We start from the raw sequence: 17,704 nt of genomic DNA, 5'->3' as shown, positions 1-17,704 counted from the left end.
GAAGAGTCGGACACGACTGAGTGACTGAACTGAACTGAATGGACTCCATGGTTAAGAGAGCAGACTCTGGGATCATACGACCTGGAATTGAGACTTGGTTCTAGTGTCTACTGTGTGACCTTGGTCAAAAGTTAACCTTTCCATTCAGGTTATCTGTTACGTTTTTCTAAAAAAAAAAAAAAAAAAAAAAAAATCTCTAAACTTAGTGGTTTGTGATAACCATTATATTTTGATAACAATTTAGTGGATTAAGACTTTGGGGCTCAGCTGGGCAGTTCATCTTGGGTCCACGTGGCATTATCTGCAGGATACACTCTGAAGGGTTTGCTTCATTCCCGTGCTCCATGACGTCTGCCCATGGCCTGTGCTTCTCGTAAGTTAGTTCTCATAGAACATTCTCATGGGTCTCAGGGTTGTTGGACTTCGTACAGTTTCTCAAGGCTCTGAGAGATAGAGAGTATTACAAGAAAAGCTTCTTATGACCAAGCTTCAGAAGGTTCAGAACATCATTTCTGCTGCATTTACCTGGTTGAGTAAGTTGTTAAGACAGTTTGGATTCAAAGAAAGGGAATTTGACTCTGTTTCTCAATGGGAAGAACAATAAAGTATTACAGCCATTTTTTAACATACTACACCCTTGGAGCCTCCCCTTTCCACCTCTAGGGGCTTGTGGAGAATTAATTGAGATAGTGAATAGATCATTCAGCACAGTGCCTGACATATAATAGTCATTCAATATAGTTAGCTCTTATGATTAGTTGTCTCTTTTCCATCCAAGCCTTCTTCCTCACCATTTTCCTCTTGCATGAGTGAGTACACACACACACACACACACACACACACACACACACACACACATATCAGTTTTTCCCACTTTGAAAATAAATATGAAGGGTGGATTTTTAGGGAGAAATGGGAGAGCCCTGGGGAACCAAATTATGCCCAGGCTTATAATTCAAGCCTGGACTGTGGTCGCAGTGGAGGGAATAGAAAACACGGGCAAGTTCAACAGCTATTCAGGAGGTGCGCTGATAAAAGATCTCAGTGACTGATTAATTCATTACCTGATGGAATGGGTACGTAAGGAGAAAGGAGATGACTTGAGGATGATGCGCAGGTTGCAGACCGGAGGGACTGGGTGGATGATGTTTCCATGGATGGCAAACACGACGCTGAGGGTCCGTGGCTGTCTCCTCTTCTACTTTCACACTTGTCTTTCTCATGTCTGGGCCTCGTGCAGACATCCTGGGAATTTAGACATTGCTCTTTCAGTGACAGGGAACTCTGGAAGCTTGTCGATCAGAAGAGTGGCATGAAACAAGTTGTTCCTTATGCAGATTACATGATTCATAGCAAGGCAAGACAGATGACTCCCTCACATCCATTCTGGTCTGGTCATATTTAAGACTTTTCACTGAACTAACATGGCCTCATCTTTTGCAGAGAGAATGGCAATCCTCGGGTGTAAAGTCGTAACTATAGAGAAAGTGCAGAAACAAACAAAGCTTCTTTGTTGGCTTTCCAACTTAATGAGAACAGAGGCTACTCAGATTCCCCAGGGGAGGGTACTCGTCAACTTGATTATGATTCAGAGCTCCGATTCCTTTGTCTCTCTGTCAGCCTGAGGTGGCATCCCACATGAAGTCTGTCCACTGCTGAGCCTCCACACTTCCTCCAGCTAGATTCTTCTTTATGGTCTTTGGCTTAAGTCATAGCTCACAACTCTGTGCACAGCTTTAGGCTTCTCCAAATACCCTCTGGCCAGGGAGGGCTCTTCTGTGATATCTCATCTACCTTGTGACTCCAACTGGTGTCAAACAGGTTAGGTTTTCCCCCCAGAGAAAATGTACTGCAGAGAAGCCCTATTAAAAGCAAAACTAAACATACGTCATGATGACGTACCAGGTATCAGGTTATATCAAATAAAGCGTTGTGTCAGATGTAATGTGTGCGTGTGCGGTTGCTAGGGTCATGTCCCCGCTTTTGCAGCCCCATGGCCTGTGGCTCACCAGGCTCCAGGTAAGAATACTGGAGTGGGTTGCCATTTCCTCCTCCAGGGGATCTTTCCTGACCCTGAACCCATATCTCTTGCACTCCTGCGTGGACAGGCAAGATTTTTTACTACCCTTCTGCATAGTAGCCTTACATTAGTTTTCTCTTAAATTTTGCAATACTCTGATTCTACACTCTACACAGCTGAATTTTTTGGACCCTATTTGGAGCACTGTAATGGAGGATTACTGCTATAACAGTAACAGCAAGAATAAAAACAGCAATGAAACTGATAACAATAACAATTAGAGCAACAACAATAGCCAATTTTAAAGTGTGCTTATTCTATCAAGGCGTTGCTCTAAGCACACTGTGTATGCTTATCTCATTTAATCACCATGAAGATCTTATGTCTTGGATGATGTTTTATGTTCACACTACAGAGAAAATTGTGAGAGGTCAAGTAGTTTGCCCAAACAGGTAATAAGTAGTGAAGCAGAAACTCAGACCTGCTTTCCCTGGTAAGTGGGGATAGTCACATTATACAGCCCTGGCAGGTTTCTCGGATGTTTGGGGTTTGACCTGAGCTTTGTCTTAATGAAGGGGTTGCAGTCTAGACTGGTTTCCTTTCCTGAGTGCTGTGCAGAGGGCCCTGACATCCTGCTGGATGGAAGAGGGTAGAAACGTATTAGGCAATTAAAATGTAAACATTTCCACTTAAAGAACAAATTGTGGAGCATGTAGGGGACTTGAGATCCATCACATTGGAATTCAGCAGCAAGGGTGAAAGATCCAGGGTATGGTAATAAGTTGCAGAGCAAGAGGAAGTCTGAGGAGTGGTGATTTAATTAAAGATACTGCGATAGGGTTCATCCCCCGACTGCTGCTGACACAGGCAAGTGGCCAGGGCTCTGGAGGACAGGTGACAACCAGCGCCATGCATGGGGGCTCCCGGGGAGAGCTGCAGAGACTTCTCCTCTGAACTCTCTTCTGGCTGAAAAAATCTTAGAGCCAGTTCATGCATTTACGATGGCACAGACGCCAGGCTGGACATGTAAAGAGTGGAGAGGGCCAGGTGTGAGTGCGGGGAAATGGGGCAGCCTGGGAACACATGCTCCTTCCTGGGGCCTTCATGGAGTACAGTTCCAGCTCTTGGTGGCCCGTGGCTCTTTTCATCTTTTGAAAGAGGCTGGACATCAGAATGTCTGTGTGAAAGAGGTTTACTTATAAATACTAGGAAAAGTAAAGAAAGAAAGAAAGAAATTCTCCGGTCCACATCTGTTGGGCAAATAAATCCTGTATTCCCATTTGGAAATTCAGAATTTATTCAAATGTCACATACTCTGGGAAGCCTCTGTATTAGTTAGCTAGGGCTCCCAAAACAAGGGACCACCCACTGGGTGGCTGGAAGCAACAGAAAATTTTTGTTCTCATAGTTTTGGAGGCTAGAAGTCTGGAATCAGGGTATTCGAAGAGCCATGCTTACTCTGAAACCTGCAGAGAAATCCTTCCTTACCTCTTTCTAGATTCTGGTAGTTCTCTGGCAATCCGGTCTTAAGACTGAGTTCAAACCCTCTAATGGGCTTTCCTGGGAGCTTAGACTGTAAAGAATCAGCCTGTAGTGTGGGAGAGCTGGGTTGGATCCCTGGGTTGGGAAGATCCCCTGGAGGAGGACATGGCAACCCACTCTAGTGTTCTGGCCTGGAGAATCCCCATGGACAGAGGAGCCAGTGGGCTGCAGTTCATGGGGTCACAAAGAGTTGGGCACGACTGAGCGACTAAGCACACACACATACAATCACTTGATGTGCTGCCCTGGCATCCAGCCCCCACGTGTAGGTGCTTTCCAGAATTCGTATCATTAACATAACAAAAGTCCCTTTTACCATTTGGAATGTTCCTTAGGAAGCTCCAAAGGCTTAGGAGCTCTGTGCCTTCAAACTATGGATGAAGATTCAATTTCTTGTTACAAGTTACAGTATCACAAATACCTGGGGCTTCCTTGGTGGTTCAGCGGTTAAAATAATACAGTTGCAGTACAGGAGACACAGGGGATCCTGGTTTGATCCCCGGGTCAGGAAGATCCCCTGGAGGAGGGCACGGCTACCCACTCCAGTATTCTTGCCTGGAGGATCCCACGGATGGAGGAGCCTGGTCGTCTACAGTCCACGGGGTCGCCAAGAGTCTGACACGAGTGAAGTGGCTGAGCACACACACACACAGGCATCACAAACACCTTAGGAGAAGGTGCTCTGGAAGGCTTACATAGGATTCAGGAGGTTGGGAGGGAATGTGGGGAATAGAGACACCAAACCAAAGGCTCAGGAAAGAGTTTTAAGGATGGGTAAGAATTGATGCTTTTGAACTGTGGTGTTGGAGAAGACTCTTGAGAGTCCCTTGGACTGCAAGGAGATCCAACCAGTCCATTCTGAAGGAGATCAGCCCTGGGATTTCTTTGGAAGGACTGATGCTAAAGCTGAAACTCCAGTACTTTGGCCACCTCATGCAAAGAGTTGACTCATTGGAAAAGACTCTGATGCTGGGAGGGATTGGGGGCAGGAGGAGAAGGGGATGACAGAGGATGAGCTGGCTGGATGGCATCACTGATTCGATGGACGTGAGTCTCAGTGAACTCCGGGAGTTGGTGATGGACAGGGAGGCCTGGCGTGCTATGATTCATTGGATCGCACAGAGTCGGACACAACTGAGCGACTGAACTGAACTGAAGAAGTTGATGGGACTTGAAGCCATGTTTTCTTGATTACAAAGAACCTAAGGGGGCTTCCCTGGTGGCTCAGTGGTAAAGAATCTGCCTGCCAATGCAGGAGACGTGGTTTCAGTACCTGGGTCGGGAAGATCCCCTGTGGAAGGAAATGGCAAACCACTCCAGTATTCTTGCCTGGAAAATCCCATGGACAGAGGAGCCCGCTGCATCCCCCCAACTCCTCCACCACAGCCCTCTCTGCATGGACCGTCTCTTCACACATCTGTGCTACCACCCGGGAAACATTGTCTTGACATTTCGGTAAACTCTAGGAGACTGTCTCGGTCCTGACTGCCCCAATGCTGGGGTCTTGTAAAATTCTAGCCTTTTGCCCAAGAAATGTGAGCATATTTACTCTATATTCTCAGATCCCCTAAACCAGTGTTGGGTCTCTCTAATTCCTTGGTTACCCTGGAGGAGACAGATCCAAGGACACCTTTCTCAGACACATCGATAATGTGTAACTCACTTAATTTGTTTCACTTCACATCTTTCCTCTTCTTCCAATTTGGATCATCATTTTTTTTCTTTCAACATTAAGAGTGAAGGGAAACTTTTAAAATCAAATTCAGAGATTCTTTACAAGGGGCCTAGTAGGATTCTGACATGTATCATTTCCTTCCCTTACCAAGGTAAGAAACAAATCACATTGGTTTTAACAGTACCTGTGGCTTTGTAAAATACAGAAATAATAGATACTTTCATAGCACATTATAGTCTTTGTCAACACCCTGAAATAGCGCTGATGCACATGAGTCCAACATTACAGTGGTCCTTACAAAATTATGTTGACTCATATGACAATGAAGAAGGACGTGCATTACTATATGGCAGAATCTTAGACTATTTTAGTGAATGTATTTCTATATGATTGCTTTCTTTTGTGTTTATATCTATTTCATTTTCCAGAAAAAAATTATACGACAACCTTTGAAATGGCACAAAATGAGTATTAGTTTCCTGTAGAATGTCAGACAGCCTCTTGTGCACCTTCTGATGGCCTGATTCTATAGTTTTTGTCTTTCCTTGCCTTTGAGCTGTTTTACAGCTCTGAAAGTTGAGAAAAATGAGAGTAAGAGAAATGATTCTTGTCCGCAGAGGTAAAATTTGTCCTATAGAAGATACAGTTGATCCCCAGTCTCTCCCTGGCCGCTCTACTTCCTGACCACCCCAGTTATGAGCGGGTTTTGCATGTAATAGCACATTTATTGTAGCAAATGTGCTAGTTGCCCATATATGTTTCTGCTCTTTGAATTCTCTCTTTGAACTGGTTTGTGACACTTTCCTGGCTTCATTCATCAATCAGTTAAATAAAAACTTTAAAGCACATTCACTTTATATTTGCCATGATATTATACTGTAATATTATTTTGCAATCTGGTTTAAGCATGTAAAAACATTATTCTGAGGAGGTGCGTCTATAGGCATCACGTGGCACAGCACAGCAAAGGGTGAAAAGTCCAGCATGTAATCCCTCATCCTGGGTACCCTCTGGTCCTAGACCTTCAGTTCTCAAAAGCCTTTTCTTCTGAGGTACTATGCCATTGTTGAAGCAACACAAGGGAATGGTCATAGCAGCAAGAAACAGCAGGGTGGAAAAGAGCAGGGTGGATAAATTGTACTAGCGTTTTCTTACGTCAGTCTCCCATGGAAATAGAAAGAAAAGCAGAAAATAAATAAATGGGACTTAATCACACTTAAAAGCTTTTGTACAGCACCACGGCATGCATGCTCAGTCGTGTCCAACTCTTTGCGACCCCATGGACTATAGCCCAGCAGGCTCCCCCGTCCATGGGATTCTCCAGGCAAGAGTACTGAAAGGGTGAGTCCCTCAGTTGTGTCCAATTCTTTGTGACCCCATGGACTGTGCCTGCTAGACTGCTCTGTCCATGGAATTCTCCAGGCAAGAATACTGGAGTGGGTAGCCGTTCCTCTCTCCAGGGGATCTCCCTGACCCAGGAAGATCGGGAAAAGCAGTTACAGACAGAACGTCTGAGCGCGTGTTTGTTAGGCTGAGTGGGCATTTGGCTTTCTACTGTAGCTCTCGTTTTACTCGGTGGGGCCGTGGCAGGGAATTGTCAAGCTGGTTCCCTATTGTACATATCGCTGTAGCTGTGTTGTTGCTTGTGTGTATTTTTTTTTTTTTTATCACAGTCTGGGCCTCCTGGTAATAGACTAAACATGAGCTGCTGCTTGCCTTCTTCCCTCTGTGGATGTCATCAATGTAATCAGGGAACAGGTGGGTGCAGGCGATTAATGGGGTGGCAGGGGACGAGGAGAGGGGGGATCCACTCAAGGGGGTGGGGAGTTCATTTGACCCTACAGCTCAGAGGCAGTGTCTCCTCCTGCAAGACTGCCGCAGCAGTTATCGGTGGGAACAGCCTTGCTCAAGCCTCTCAGTCTCATTTCCAGTCCGGGCATGCTTGAGAAGCCATTACCATATTTATAGAGCTACCTGGCCCCACGGCACACGCATGAGAGGGTTAGAAAGACCTATCTATTTTTCCAGCTGTGCTGCTATCCTCGGTGGTGAGGCTGGCAGGGGAGGAGGGAGGGCTGGATCCCAGCATTAGAAGGAGGCAGAGGATTAGGCCGGAGAGAAGGCACAAACTGGGCCTCTTGCTTGCCTCTTCCAACCGGTTGGATGAGCCAGTGTGGCTAGCCTTGCATCTGTCAACCCTAAGAAAAGAAGCATGATGGACCGCTGGTTAGGGAGAGCACTGTAGGGAGCTCGTCTCCATGCCTGCTCCGTCTTCACCCTCAGCCTGCTTTCTTTACTGAAGTTCAAAGCTTCCAGCAGATGGGGGGTGGTGTGGAAGCAGTGAGGGAAAAATGGACAGAGTATGAACTGAGAGTCAAAGAGATCTTATTTGCTGTATAACCTTGGGCAGATTATCTAATTTCTCTGAGCCTCATTTCAGTCATCTGCACAGAAGGGATAATAATGGATTTTTGGAAGGATTTAATTACAGACATGGTTGAATGTGTCTTAATAAATGCTCCCTTTCCTTCGTCAGACCATCACGTCTCACTGAAGTTTTGACTCACATCGCGGCACTCTGCGATGCTTTGTTGTGGCAGTCAGAAACGCCTGTGTGAGTCTACCCAGCCCTCACTGCCCATCCCCACTAACACGTGTGCAGGCTTGTTTCTATCTCTTTCTCTCTCACATACACACAGAGACATATATACATACATACTAGTATTTTTGTTCTGATCAACTGTGGCACGTCTGCCCCATTCTTTATACAACTTAGTGGGTTTTGCAAGCAGAAAAGTCTTTCTGAATCTCAGGATAGCGGTCCCAAATAAGGGGACTGTGACATTTGTGACTGTGTCTCCTGGCACCTTGTGTTCCCATGACCATCTGGTTATAATATCAAGGTTGCAATGAAACCATTTGACAGCGTGCTTTACCCCCTGCCCTTAGTCCAGCTGAAGGCCAAGTGTACTGGACTGCAATTGGGAAAACAAAAGAATTACCAGATGTTCTGATGGACTAATGAGGAAGGGATAGCGAGCAACTTGAAGCAAACTCTTAGTTCTACAAAAACTTGAAAACCAAGCCACAAAAGAAAGTGTGGGCTCACCAGGTTGGGACAATTTTCGAGCACTATTTATAGGCTCCCTTGCTTCTTTTTCTCATAAGGGGAATGGAGTCCAGAAGGGAGACTTTAATTTGCTGATTTAAAAACGTTGAGTGAGGAGGCAAAAAGGAGAAGCCAGGCTGAGGGAGGGCTAAATATATTTTCAGAAGGAAAGAAGTGGTGACACCTGGAGAGGAGCACACACAGGAGGGGAAGGCATCCGGAAAGGGTGTGGGGGAGGCTGAGCAGAGAGGTGGTGGTGCTGACGGCCGTGGAGTGATGCGATAGCCATGGCTGGGAAGACGGCAGGAAAGGGGGAGAATCACAGGAGCTGCTCAGGAAGTTTTGCTGTGCAGTATGCAGTGTTACCGTCTCATCTCTGTCTCCTCTTATCACTACAGCCTATATTTCTCATCAGTCCTTTGGGAACTGGAAGTGTGTGTGTGTGTGTGTGTGTGAGAGAGAGAGAGAGAGAGAGAGTGTGTATGTATGTGTGAACTGCCAAGATTGGACCTGAGGAGGCTGGATTGTAGGTGTGTTACAGGTACCTATTACCAGATCAGCAGAGCCCTAGCCTTTACTGGCTTATCTGGCTGGACTCTAGAAGTGAGATGTCACACCTTACATTTGTAAGAAAAGGAGAGAAATGCCCATTTTAAGGGCAGCAGAGAGTCCTCTGCCTGCAGCTCACAAAACTGTGCGCTATGTTATAATACTTTTGTTTAACAGAATACATTTAGGTTGGCAAGCAGAGGAGACAGAAGAAGCACTGCTTTGGCTTCTGGAGCTCTAAATCAGACCTGACCCCATCCCGTCTCTTTGCGGCCAGGCAGGAGGTGGAACAGAAGACCCGTGCTTGAGAGTCTAATTACCATGAACCCACCTCTGTCCACTCCCATGATCTACATAGGCAGCTGTAACGCCCTGTCTGTCCAAATATTTTGTTTTCTCAGACTGTTCAAATCCTCCCTCCCTGGTGAAGGATGTCTGGGAAACCCTTCCCGAGCTTTCGCTTCTCTGAACAGCTAAAGAGCGCACGCTGCTTGGCCTTCGTGCTCCTGTGATCTGACGCTCTCCTGGGCCCCTCGGTGTCCTGGATTCAGTCTAACTTCTCAGCCTCATGTCCAGTGAGTGCACTGCTCACGGGCGATCATTTTCCCTCAAAGGGCTGCTTTCCCAAAAGAGGAATTCTGCTTATCTCTTTGTCTTTACATAGATTCTCTTGCTAGTTCATTTTGAATAATGAATAATGAATTAGTGTACGAATAAGACACATTTGTCTAAAATAACCTCAAATAACATTAATTGTGCATGTTTATAGCAGTTTATAGAGGTCATGTGACAGAATTAGTAACAAATGAGGCAAAGACCTTTAGTAGAGATTCGGTGATTGTTCATGGGGATGTGGTAATTGCACATTGGATGTCGCTGTAGATGAGTCTTTTAAAGATCCCTCCAAAGGGCAGTACAGCAAATTCTGGGAAGATGACATTGATGATACAGTTTTTGCATCTCCCTAAACCCCCCATAAAAACAGAGCTAGGATACGAAAACCAAACACACTGACAACATCTACGTCTCAAAAGCCTAAGGTATCCTTCAAACCTCAAATTATAAGCAGACATGGACAATCCACTGGCACTCAGAGGTCTGCAGAGTATCAGAAACTGTGGGGCAGGATACAGAGGGCTGCAACAGACTCTCTGATAGCTCTAAAAGCAGGGCAAGAGCCAGATCTCCACCAGACATTTAATCAAAAGCAGTCAGAAAGATTTGGGACAGCAGCTTTAACCGCTGGGCTTTTGTACACTCCTGTACACAGTGGGGGCTTCCCTGGTGGCTCAGAAGGTAAAGAATCTGCCTGCAACGCGGAAGACCTGGGTTTGATCCTGGGGTTGGGAAGATCCCTTGGAGAAGGGAATGGCAATCTACTGTAGTATTCTTTCCTGGAGAATTCTATGGACAGAGGAGCCTGGTGGGCTACAGTCCAGGGGGTTTCAAAGAGTCAGACATGACTGAGCGACTAACACACAGGCATACGCAGTGAAGTGCAGTTATCCCTGGTGTAGCTTGTCAGGGCTCATGTAGTCTGAGTTCAGTGGTCTCTTACTGGTGTCTCAGATGGTAAAGAATCCGCCTGCAATGTGGGAGACCTGGGTTCAATCCTTGGGTGGGGAAGATCCCCTAGAGGAGGGCATGGCAACCCACTCTAATATTCTTGCCTAGAGAATCTCCATGTACAGAGTAGACTAGCAGGTTGCAATTTATGGAGTTGCAGAGTCAGACATAACTGAGTGACTAAGCATAGCACAAGCACAGCAGCTTGGCTCTGTTCAAGGGCAGAATCTCACATGGATGGGAAACTGCTGGAAACAGAATCCAGGGTAAGCTGGACAGAGATGATGCAGCAAAAGAAAGAGTGTTAGACAAAAGTAGGAGCGAGCAAGGGGTCTCAGAAAACAGGTCATATCACGAAGCAGCAAAAGAGTGCTCTACATCCATGAGGCTAGAACATCTGTCACGGTCCACTTACGTCTCCCCAAAGCTCAGGAAAACTAATTTCACATAACAATTAGCAACAGAAAGGGATCAAGTCTGAGTTTATCACACATTTACTGATAAAGAATAAGGAGATAAAGGAGGAAAATAGTATCTCCAATGACAATGAAAATACACTGTAAAATATGGCTGCAAAACCGATCAAAACTGTAGCCTAAAATTTCAATGAAATTAAATGACACTTGCCCCTTGGAACGAAAGCTATGTCAAACCTCAACAGCGTATTAAAAAGCAGAGACATCACTTTGCCAACCAAGGTCTATCTAGCCAGAGCTATGGTTTTTCTAGTAGTCATGTATGGATGTGAGAGTTGGACCGTAAAGAAGATTGAGTGCTGAAAATTTGATGCTTTTGAATTGTGATGCTGGATAAGACTCTTGAGAATCTCTTGGTTTGCAAGGAGATCAAACCAGTCAATCCTAAAGGAAATCAACCCTGAAAATTCACTGGAAGGACTGTTGGAGAAGCTCCAGTACTTTGGCCACTTGATGAGAAGAGCTGACTCACTGGAAAAGACCTTGGTGCTGAGAAAGATTGAAAGTAAAAGGAGAGGGGTGACAGATGATGCAATAGTTAGAGAGCATCACTGACTATATGAACATGAATTTGAACAAACTCCAGAAGATAGTGGAGGACAGAGGAGCTTGGCCTGCTACAATCAGCCCATGGGTCAGACAGGACTTAGCAACTGAACAGTAATGAAAAAAATTTTTTTCAAAATATACTAAAATAAATGAAAATAATGATGGGGAAATGAAAAAAAATCAATCTATAAAACAAAAACTAAGTAATGAATTTAATAGAACTCAAAAAAGAATTAGAAGAAAAAAATTCTCAAAAATAAAGATTAAACTGAAAAGAACTCAAGACTGAATAAAAACATCATATCTTCTTTCCTTGAGTGTCTTAAATATGTCACTCTATTGTCTCTGGATATAAAGTGTTGCAGTCAGGAAGTCAGATGACCATTAAGTTTTCTTGCCTTCTTTAGGGGCCTAGTCCTTTGGCCTGGGTGCACATTATTTAGAATGTTTCAGTGCTGGTAATTCTAGGTCATTTTGCTTGGGTACATGGTGTTCTGAATAAAGACCGAATAAAGACATCATGAAATACAAATGAAAAGATGTAAAATTTAAACATCAAACCGAATGAGAAAAAAGATCAAAATGATTTTTGAGAGTAATTGACAGACATAAAAGATAGGTAAAGAACAACATATATAATACAAATTCAGAAAGAACACCAAAGTAATGGGATTAAAAAAAAACAAAAAGAACAGTTTAAAACAACTTTGCTAGATTAAAAAAGTAAGATTTGACAGCACATGCTGGAAAGGAACACCATGTACCCAAGCAAAATGCCCTAGAATGACCAGCACCGAAACAGTCTAAAAAGTACTTTGTGCACCCAGGCCAAAGGACTAAGCCACTTAAGAAGGCAAGAACATTTGATGGTCATCTGACTCCTTGACAGCAACACTTTATATCCGGAGACAATAGAGTGACATATTTAAGATACTCAAGGAAAGAAAATATGAGTCATATATTATAAATCCAGCCAAACTTACATTCAAGTATAAAGACTGCAGACAAACTGCTATCAACAAGCGAGAACTCAGAAAATACTGTTCCCAGGAGCCTTTACTGAATAAACTGCCAGTGAATGAAAATGACCAGAGAGACATTGACATAAGGCCTGGTGGGGAGCATTAAATATATATCTACCTGTAGAACTACATATAAGTGATGTTATAAGGGAGAAAGCAGAGGCTACAACATCTATAGCATTGAAATTTTAGGAATAGTACTACTACGTTTTAAAAGGGGGAAAGCATGACAAGGTGGATTCAGCTTATGATTACTTTAGAGTTATTAACTGGAAATAAAAGGATATTGCTCCAAATCAATTCCTGGGATAGAAGGTGGTAAAGAAAGGGTTACTAGCAAATTTCAGCATTATTTACAGAAGCAAGCCAATAGCTGGATACTGGGGCTTCCCATGTGGCTCAGTGGTAAAGAATTGGCCTGCCAATGCAGGAGACACAAGAGATTTGATCTCTTGGGTTCCATCCCTGGGTCAGGAAGATGCCCTGGAGTAGGAAACAGCAACCCACTCCAGTACTCTTGCCTGGAGAATCCCATGGACAGAGGGGCCCGGTGGGCTACAGTCCATGGGGTCACAAAGAGTTGGACACGACTGAGCACACACACACACCCAAAGGTGGATGAGAGTGAAAGTGAAAGTCGTTCAGTCATCCAATCTTGGCGACCCCATGGACTATACCGTCCATGGAATCTTCCAGGCCTGAATAGTGGAGTGGGTAGCCTTTCCCTTCTCCAGGGGATCTTCCCAACCCAGGAATCGAACCAGGGTCTCCTGCATTTCAGGTGGATTCTTTCCCAAATGAGGTATCAGGTGGATACTGGAAGTCTTATATAAAAGTGCTGATGTGAAGATAGAAATAAAGAAAAGAGACCACATTATGAAGGACCATTTGTATAAAAAGTAGTTGAATATTTATAAATATAACATAAAACAATATGTCAGAGGGCAAATATAAAAAAGCATATTAATAAGTGCAATGAGCTTAATTCACCTGTTTAAAACAAATCAGATTCTCTAGCAAAAGATGTTCTACATACTGCTATAAAAATAATATATATATATATAAACCCTTAAACTATAAGACATAGACAGGTTAAAAATAAAATAAAAGGGTCAAAAAATATATACTAGCAAAATGAGAATAAATCAGAGAACATTTTCCTTATCCCCAAAAGAAACCTGTACCCGTTAGCAGCCAACTCCCATTTCTTTCAATACTCCTTGTTCAGGCAACCACTAATCTACTTTCCATTTACAGATTTTCCTAACCTGTTTCATATCAGTGGAATCATACCATGTGTCCTCTTCTGGGACTGCCTGTATTCACTTAACATAATGTTTTCAAGACTCACCCATGTTATAGCGTCTACCATCTTCGGTCCTTTTGATTGATAATTCTTTGCCTTGATGGTTGCACAACTCTGTGAAACAAACTAGAAACCACTGAATTCTAGAAGTTTAAAAGGGTAACTTATTTGGTATGTGAACTGTATCTCAATAAATAAATAACTCAATAAAACAAATTAAGGTTCACAATATTTATATCAGAAAAGGCAGGATCAAGGTAGTGTGGCCAGGTGTGTTCAGTTTGTTTGGACTTTCTTTTTTTTTTAGCATTGAAACTTTCACATCCTGGGAAATCCCTGGGCAAACTGGGATGTTGGTCACTGTTAATTTACACCAATGATATTTAAAAGAAATAGAAAATATTTATAATGTTAAATTGTATAAAGTCCAGTGAAGAGAGAGTCATTTATATTCATGCATACAAAGTCACAGCCAAGATAGTAGATATAATAAAGAATAGAATCTCAGGGCAATAGCTCACATTCTTGGCTCCCAAGACAATCAAGTGGACAAAATTTGATAGAATTCAGAAGGCCTAAATAGCACAATGAATAAAATAGATTTTTGAATCTCAGTAATTGAGAATACTGTGGCGAGCCTTGGAAGCACAGAGGGCAACATAACAGGGAGGAGAATACAGATTATTTTCAAATGTATATACTGAATGGACAACTCATTCAGTTGTCCATATTTTGGGATGCACAAACAAACACACACACACATACACACACGCCCCTCAATAAAGTCCAAAGAATAGGAATAACAAACATTTATGAGGATATTTAATGAAAGAAGAAACTATAAAAAAATTGTAAAAAGTTTTCTCTGGTAGAGGAATATTTTTAACTGTTACTAAAAATATCTTGGATTCTGATTACTAGAATTTTGTTAAGGATTTTTGCATCTATGTTTATCAGTGATACTGGCCTATAGTTTTATTTTTTTGTGGATTCTTTGTCAGGTTTTGGTATTAGGGTGATGGTGGCCTCATAGAATGAGTTTGGAAGTTTACCTTCCTCTGCAATTTTCAGGAAGAGTTTGAGTAGGATAGGTGTTAGCTCTTCTCTAAATTTTTGGTAGAATTCAGCTGTGAAGCCGTCTGGGCCTGGGCTTTTGTTTGCTGGAAGATTTCTAATTACAGTTTCAATTTCTGTGCTTGTGATGGGTCTGTTAAGATTTTCTATTTCTTCCTGGTTCAGTTTTGGAAAGTTGTACTTTTCTAAGCATTTGTCCATTTCTTCCATATTGTCCATTTTATTGGTATATAATTGCTGATAGTAGTCTCTTATGATCCTTTGTATTTCTGTGTTGTCTGTTGTGATCTCTCCATTTTCATTTCTAATTTTATTGATTTGATTTTTCTCCCTTTGTTTCTTGATGAGTCTGGCTAATGGTTTGTCAATTTTATTTATCCTTTCAAAGAACCAGCTTTTGGCTTTGTTGATTTTTGCTATGGTCTATTTTGTTTCTTTTGCATTTATTTCTGCCCTCATTTTTAAGATTTCTTTCCTTCTACTAATCCTGGGGTTCTTCATTTCTTTGTTTTCTAGTTGCTTTAGGTGTTCAGTTCAGTTTAGTTCAGTTGCTCAGTCCTGTCCGACTCTTTGTGACCCCATGAATTGCAGCACGCCAGGCCTCCCTGTCCATCACCAACTCCTGGAGTTCACTCAGACTCACGTCCATCGAGTCAGTGATGCCATCCAGCCATCTCATCCTCTGTCGTCCCCTTCTCCTCCTGCCCCCAATCCCTCCCAGCATCAGAGTCTTTTCCAATGAGTCCACTCTTCGCATGAGGTGGCCAAAGTACTGGAGTTTCAGCTTCAGCATCATTCCTTCCAAAGAAATCCCAGGGCTGATCTCCTTCAGAATGGACTGGTTGGATCTCCTTGCAGTCCAAGGGACTCTCAAGAGTCTTCTCCAACACCACAATTCGAAAGCATCAATTCTTCGGCACTCAGCCTTCTTCACAGTCCAACTCTCACAGCCATACATGACCACAGGAAAAACCATAGCCTTGACTAGATGGACCTTTGTTGGCAAAGTAATGTCTCTGCTTTTCAATATGCTATCTAGGTTGGTCATAACTTTCCTTCCAAGGAGGAAGCATCTTTTAATTTCATGGCTGCAGTCACCATCTGCAGTGATTTTGGAGCCCCCCAAAAATAAAGTCTGACACTGTCTCCACTGTTTCCCCCTCTATTTCCCATGAAGTGATGGGACCAGATGCCATGATCTTCGTTTTATAAATGTTGAGCTTTAAGCCAACTTAGGTTATTTATTTGACTTTTTTCTTGTTTCTTGAGGTATGTCTGCTTTGCTATGAACTTTCCCCCTTAGCACTGCTGGATGGGGAACACGCGTACACCCGTGGCAGATTCATGTTGATGTATGGCAAAACCAATACAATATTGTAAAGTAATTAGCCTCCAATTAAAATAAATAAATTTAAATTAAAAAAATATCTTGGGGAAAGTAAAACACAATTATAAAATCATTTTAAAATAATAATAATGAAAATATAGCACGTAAAATCTGTGGAATAAAAAGAAATATCCACCAGAGAAAAAAAGTCATAGCATGAAATACCAATATAAATAAAATGTAAAAGATGAAAACAAATGAATAAAATACCCAAATCAATAAAGCTAGGAAAAACTTGAACAAAGTAAACTGAAAGAAATTAGGAGGAAGGTAGGAGTTAGTGGAATGCTGCTGCTGCTGCTGCTAAGTTGCTTCAGTTGTGTCCAACTCTGTGTGACCCCATAGACGGCAGCCCACCAGGCTCCCCTGTCCCTGGGATTCTCCAGGCAAGAACACTGGATTGGGTTGCCATTTCCTTCTCCAATGCATGAAAGTGGAAATTGAAAGTGAAGTCACTCAGTCGTGCCCGACTCTTCGCGACCCCATGGACTGCAGCCCACCAGGCTCCTCCGTCCATGGGATTTTCCAGGCAAGAGTACTGGAGTGGGGTACCATTGCCTTCTCCAAGTTAATGGAATAGAAAACTTTAATAAGTAAATCCAAAAGTTGGTGCTTTGAAAAAATATCAATAAAATAAGCCACTGGCAAATCTGATCAAGAAACTGATGGCAGAAAACATAGATGCATAGATAGCAACCCCAGAACCCCCCCTTGAAGACTCCCTGCCTTGTGAGGAACTCCATGGTTTGAAGAACTCTGAAGCCCTCCCTCAGATATCTGCTAACTCAAGACATGAGTGAGATGTGCCATAGAGAATGGTGCTCACCTTTGTCGAATCTCTCTGCCTCTTAGAGTCTGCATGGATTTTGCTTCTGTCTCATACTACTTCACACTTAATGTACAATTTAACCCCTTCTGCATAATCAGCAACCACCAGTACCATCATGATGGAAACGATCTATTCCTAGTGTATGAATGTATACTCTATTTTACAGAAAAATTCAGAAAATCACATCAGCCAGTATCTGGTAGTCTGCTCACTTCCGTTTTCTAGGACTCCCTTTTCGAACGCTCTTCTTTCTACCTTTCCTCTTACTTTCCTTTTATCACGAGAGTTCCAGATTTGTCTCCCTGTGCGATAAAGGTAGCATCAACCTTGCTATTGCGTCTTCATGCCCACTTGATAATGCTGACTTGTCAAAATGTACACTTATTTTCTCCAAAAAGATATTATTTCTCTTTAGTAGCTTCTATTACATTTATAAACATTTTTATGCTTTTAAGATGCAAATCACGGAGTGAGTGACAGATATAAACAGGACAAGGTCTAGGCAAGGTGCAGTAGGATAAAAACTGCTGATAAGCATATGCTGTGGAAAGTAGAAGTTAAATGCAGAATTACCACATAACCTAGCAATTACTTTTCTCA

The 17,704-nt window shown here is 42.9% G+C and overlaps 1 long non-coding RNA gene across 2 annotated transcripts; it reads right to left on the bottom strand.

Annotated features, from left to right (window-relative positions):
* Nucleotides 1–202: 202 nt before the first annotated feature.
* LOC129651792 (uncharacterized) lies at nucleotides 203–17,330 on the bottom strand. 2 transcript variants are annotated; one of them, XR_008714309.1, is made up of 5 exons: nucleotides 17,102–17,330; nucleotides 13,860–13,928; nucleotides 3,984–4,195; nucleotides 1,065–1,245; nucleotides 203–443 (listed from the first exon to the last, which is right to left on the bottom strand). It is a non-coding gene; the product is annotated as an uncharacterized LOC129651792 (long non-coding RNA). The 2 variants fall into 2 exon arrangements; XR_008714308.1 differs by lacking the exon at nucleotides 3,984–4,195.
* Between the last annotated feature and the right edge of the window lie 374 nt (nucleotides 17,331–17,704).

This window comes from Bubalus kerabau, chromosome 4, assembly GCF_029407905.1.
Source record: "Bubalus kerabau isolate K-KA32 ecotype Philippines breed swamp buffalo chromosome 4, PCC_UOA_SB_1v2, whole genome shotgun sequence".
Lineage (NCBI taxonomy): Eukaryota > Metazoa > Chordata > Mammalia > Artiodactyla > Bovidae > Bubalus > Bubalus kerabau.
This window is presented reverse-complemented; position numbering and strand designations above follow the sequence as displayed.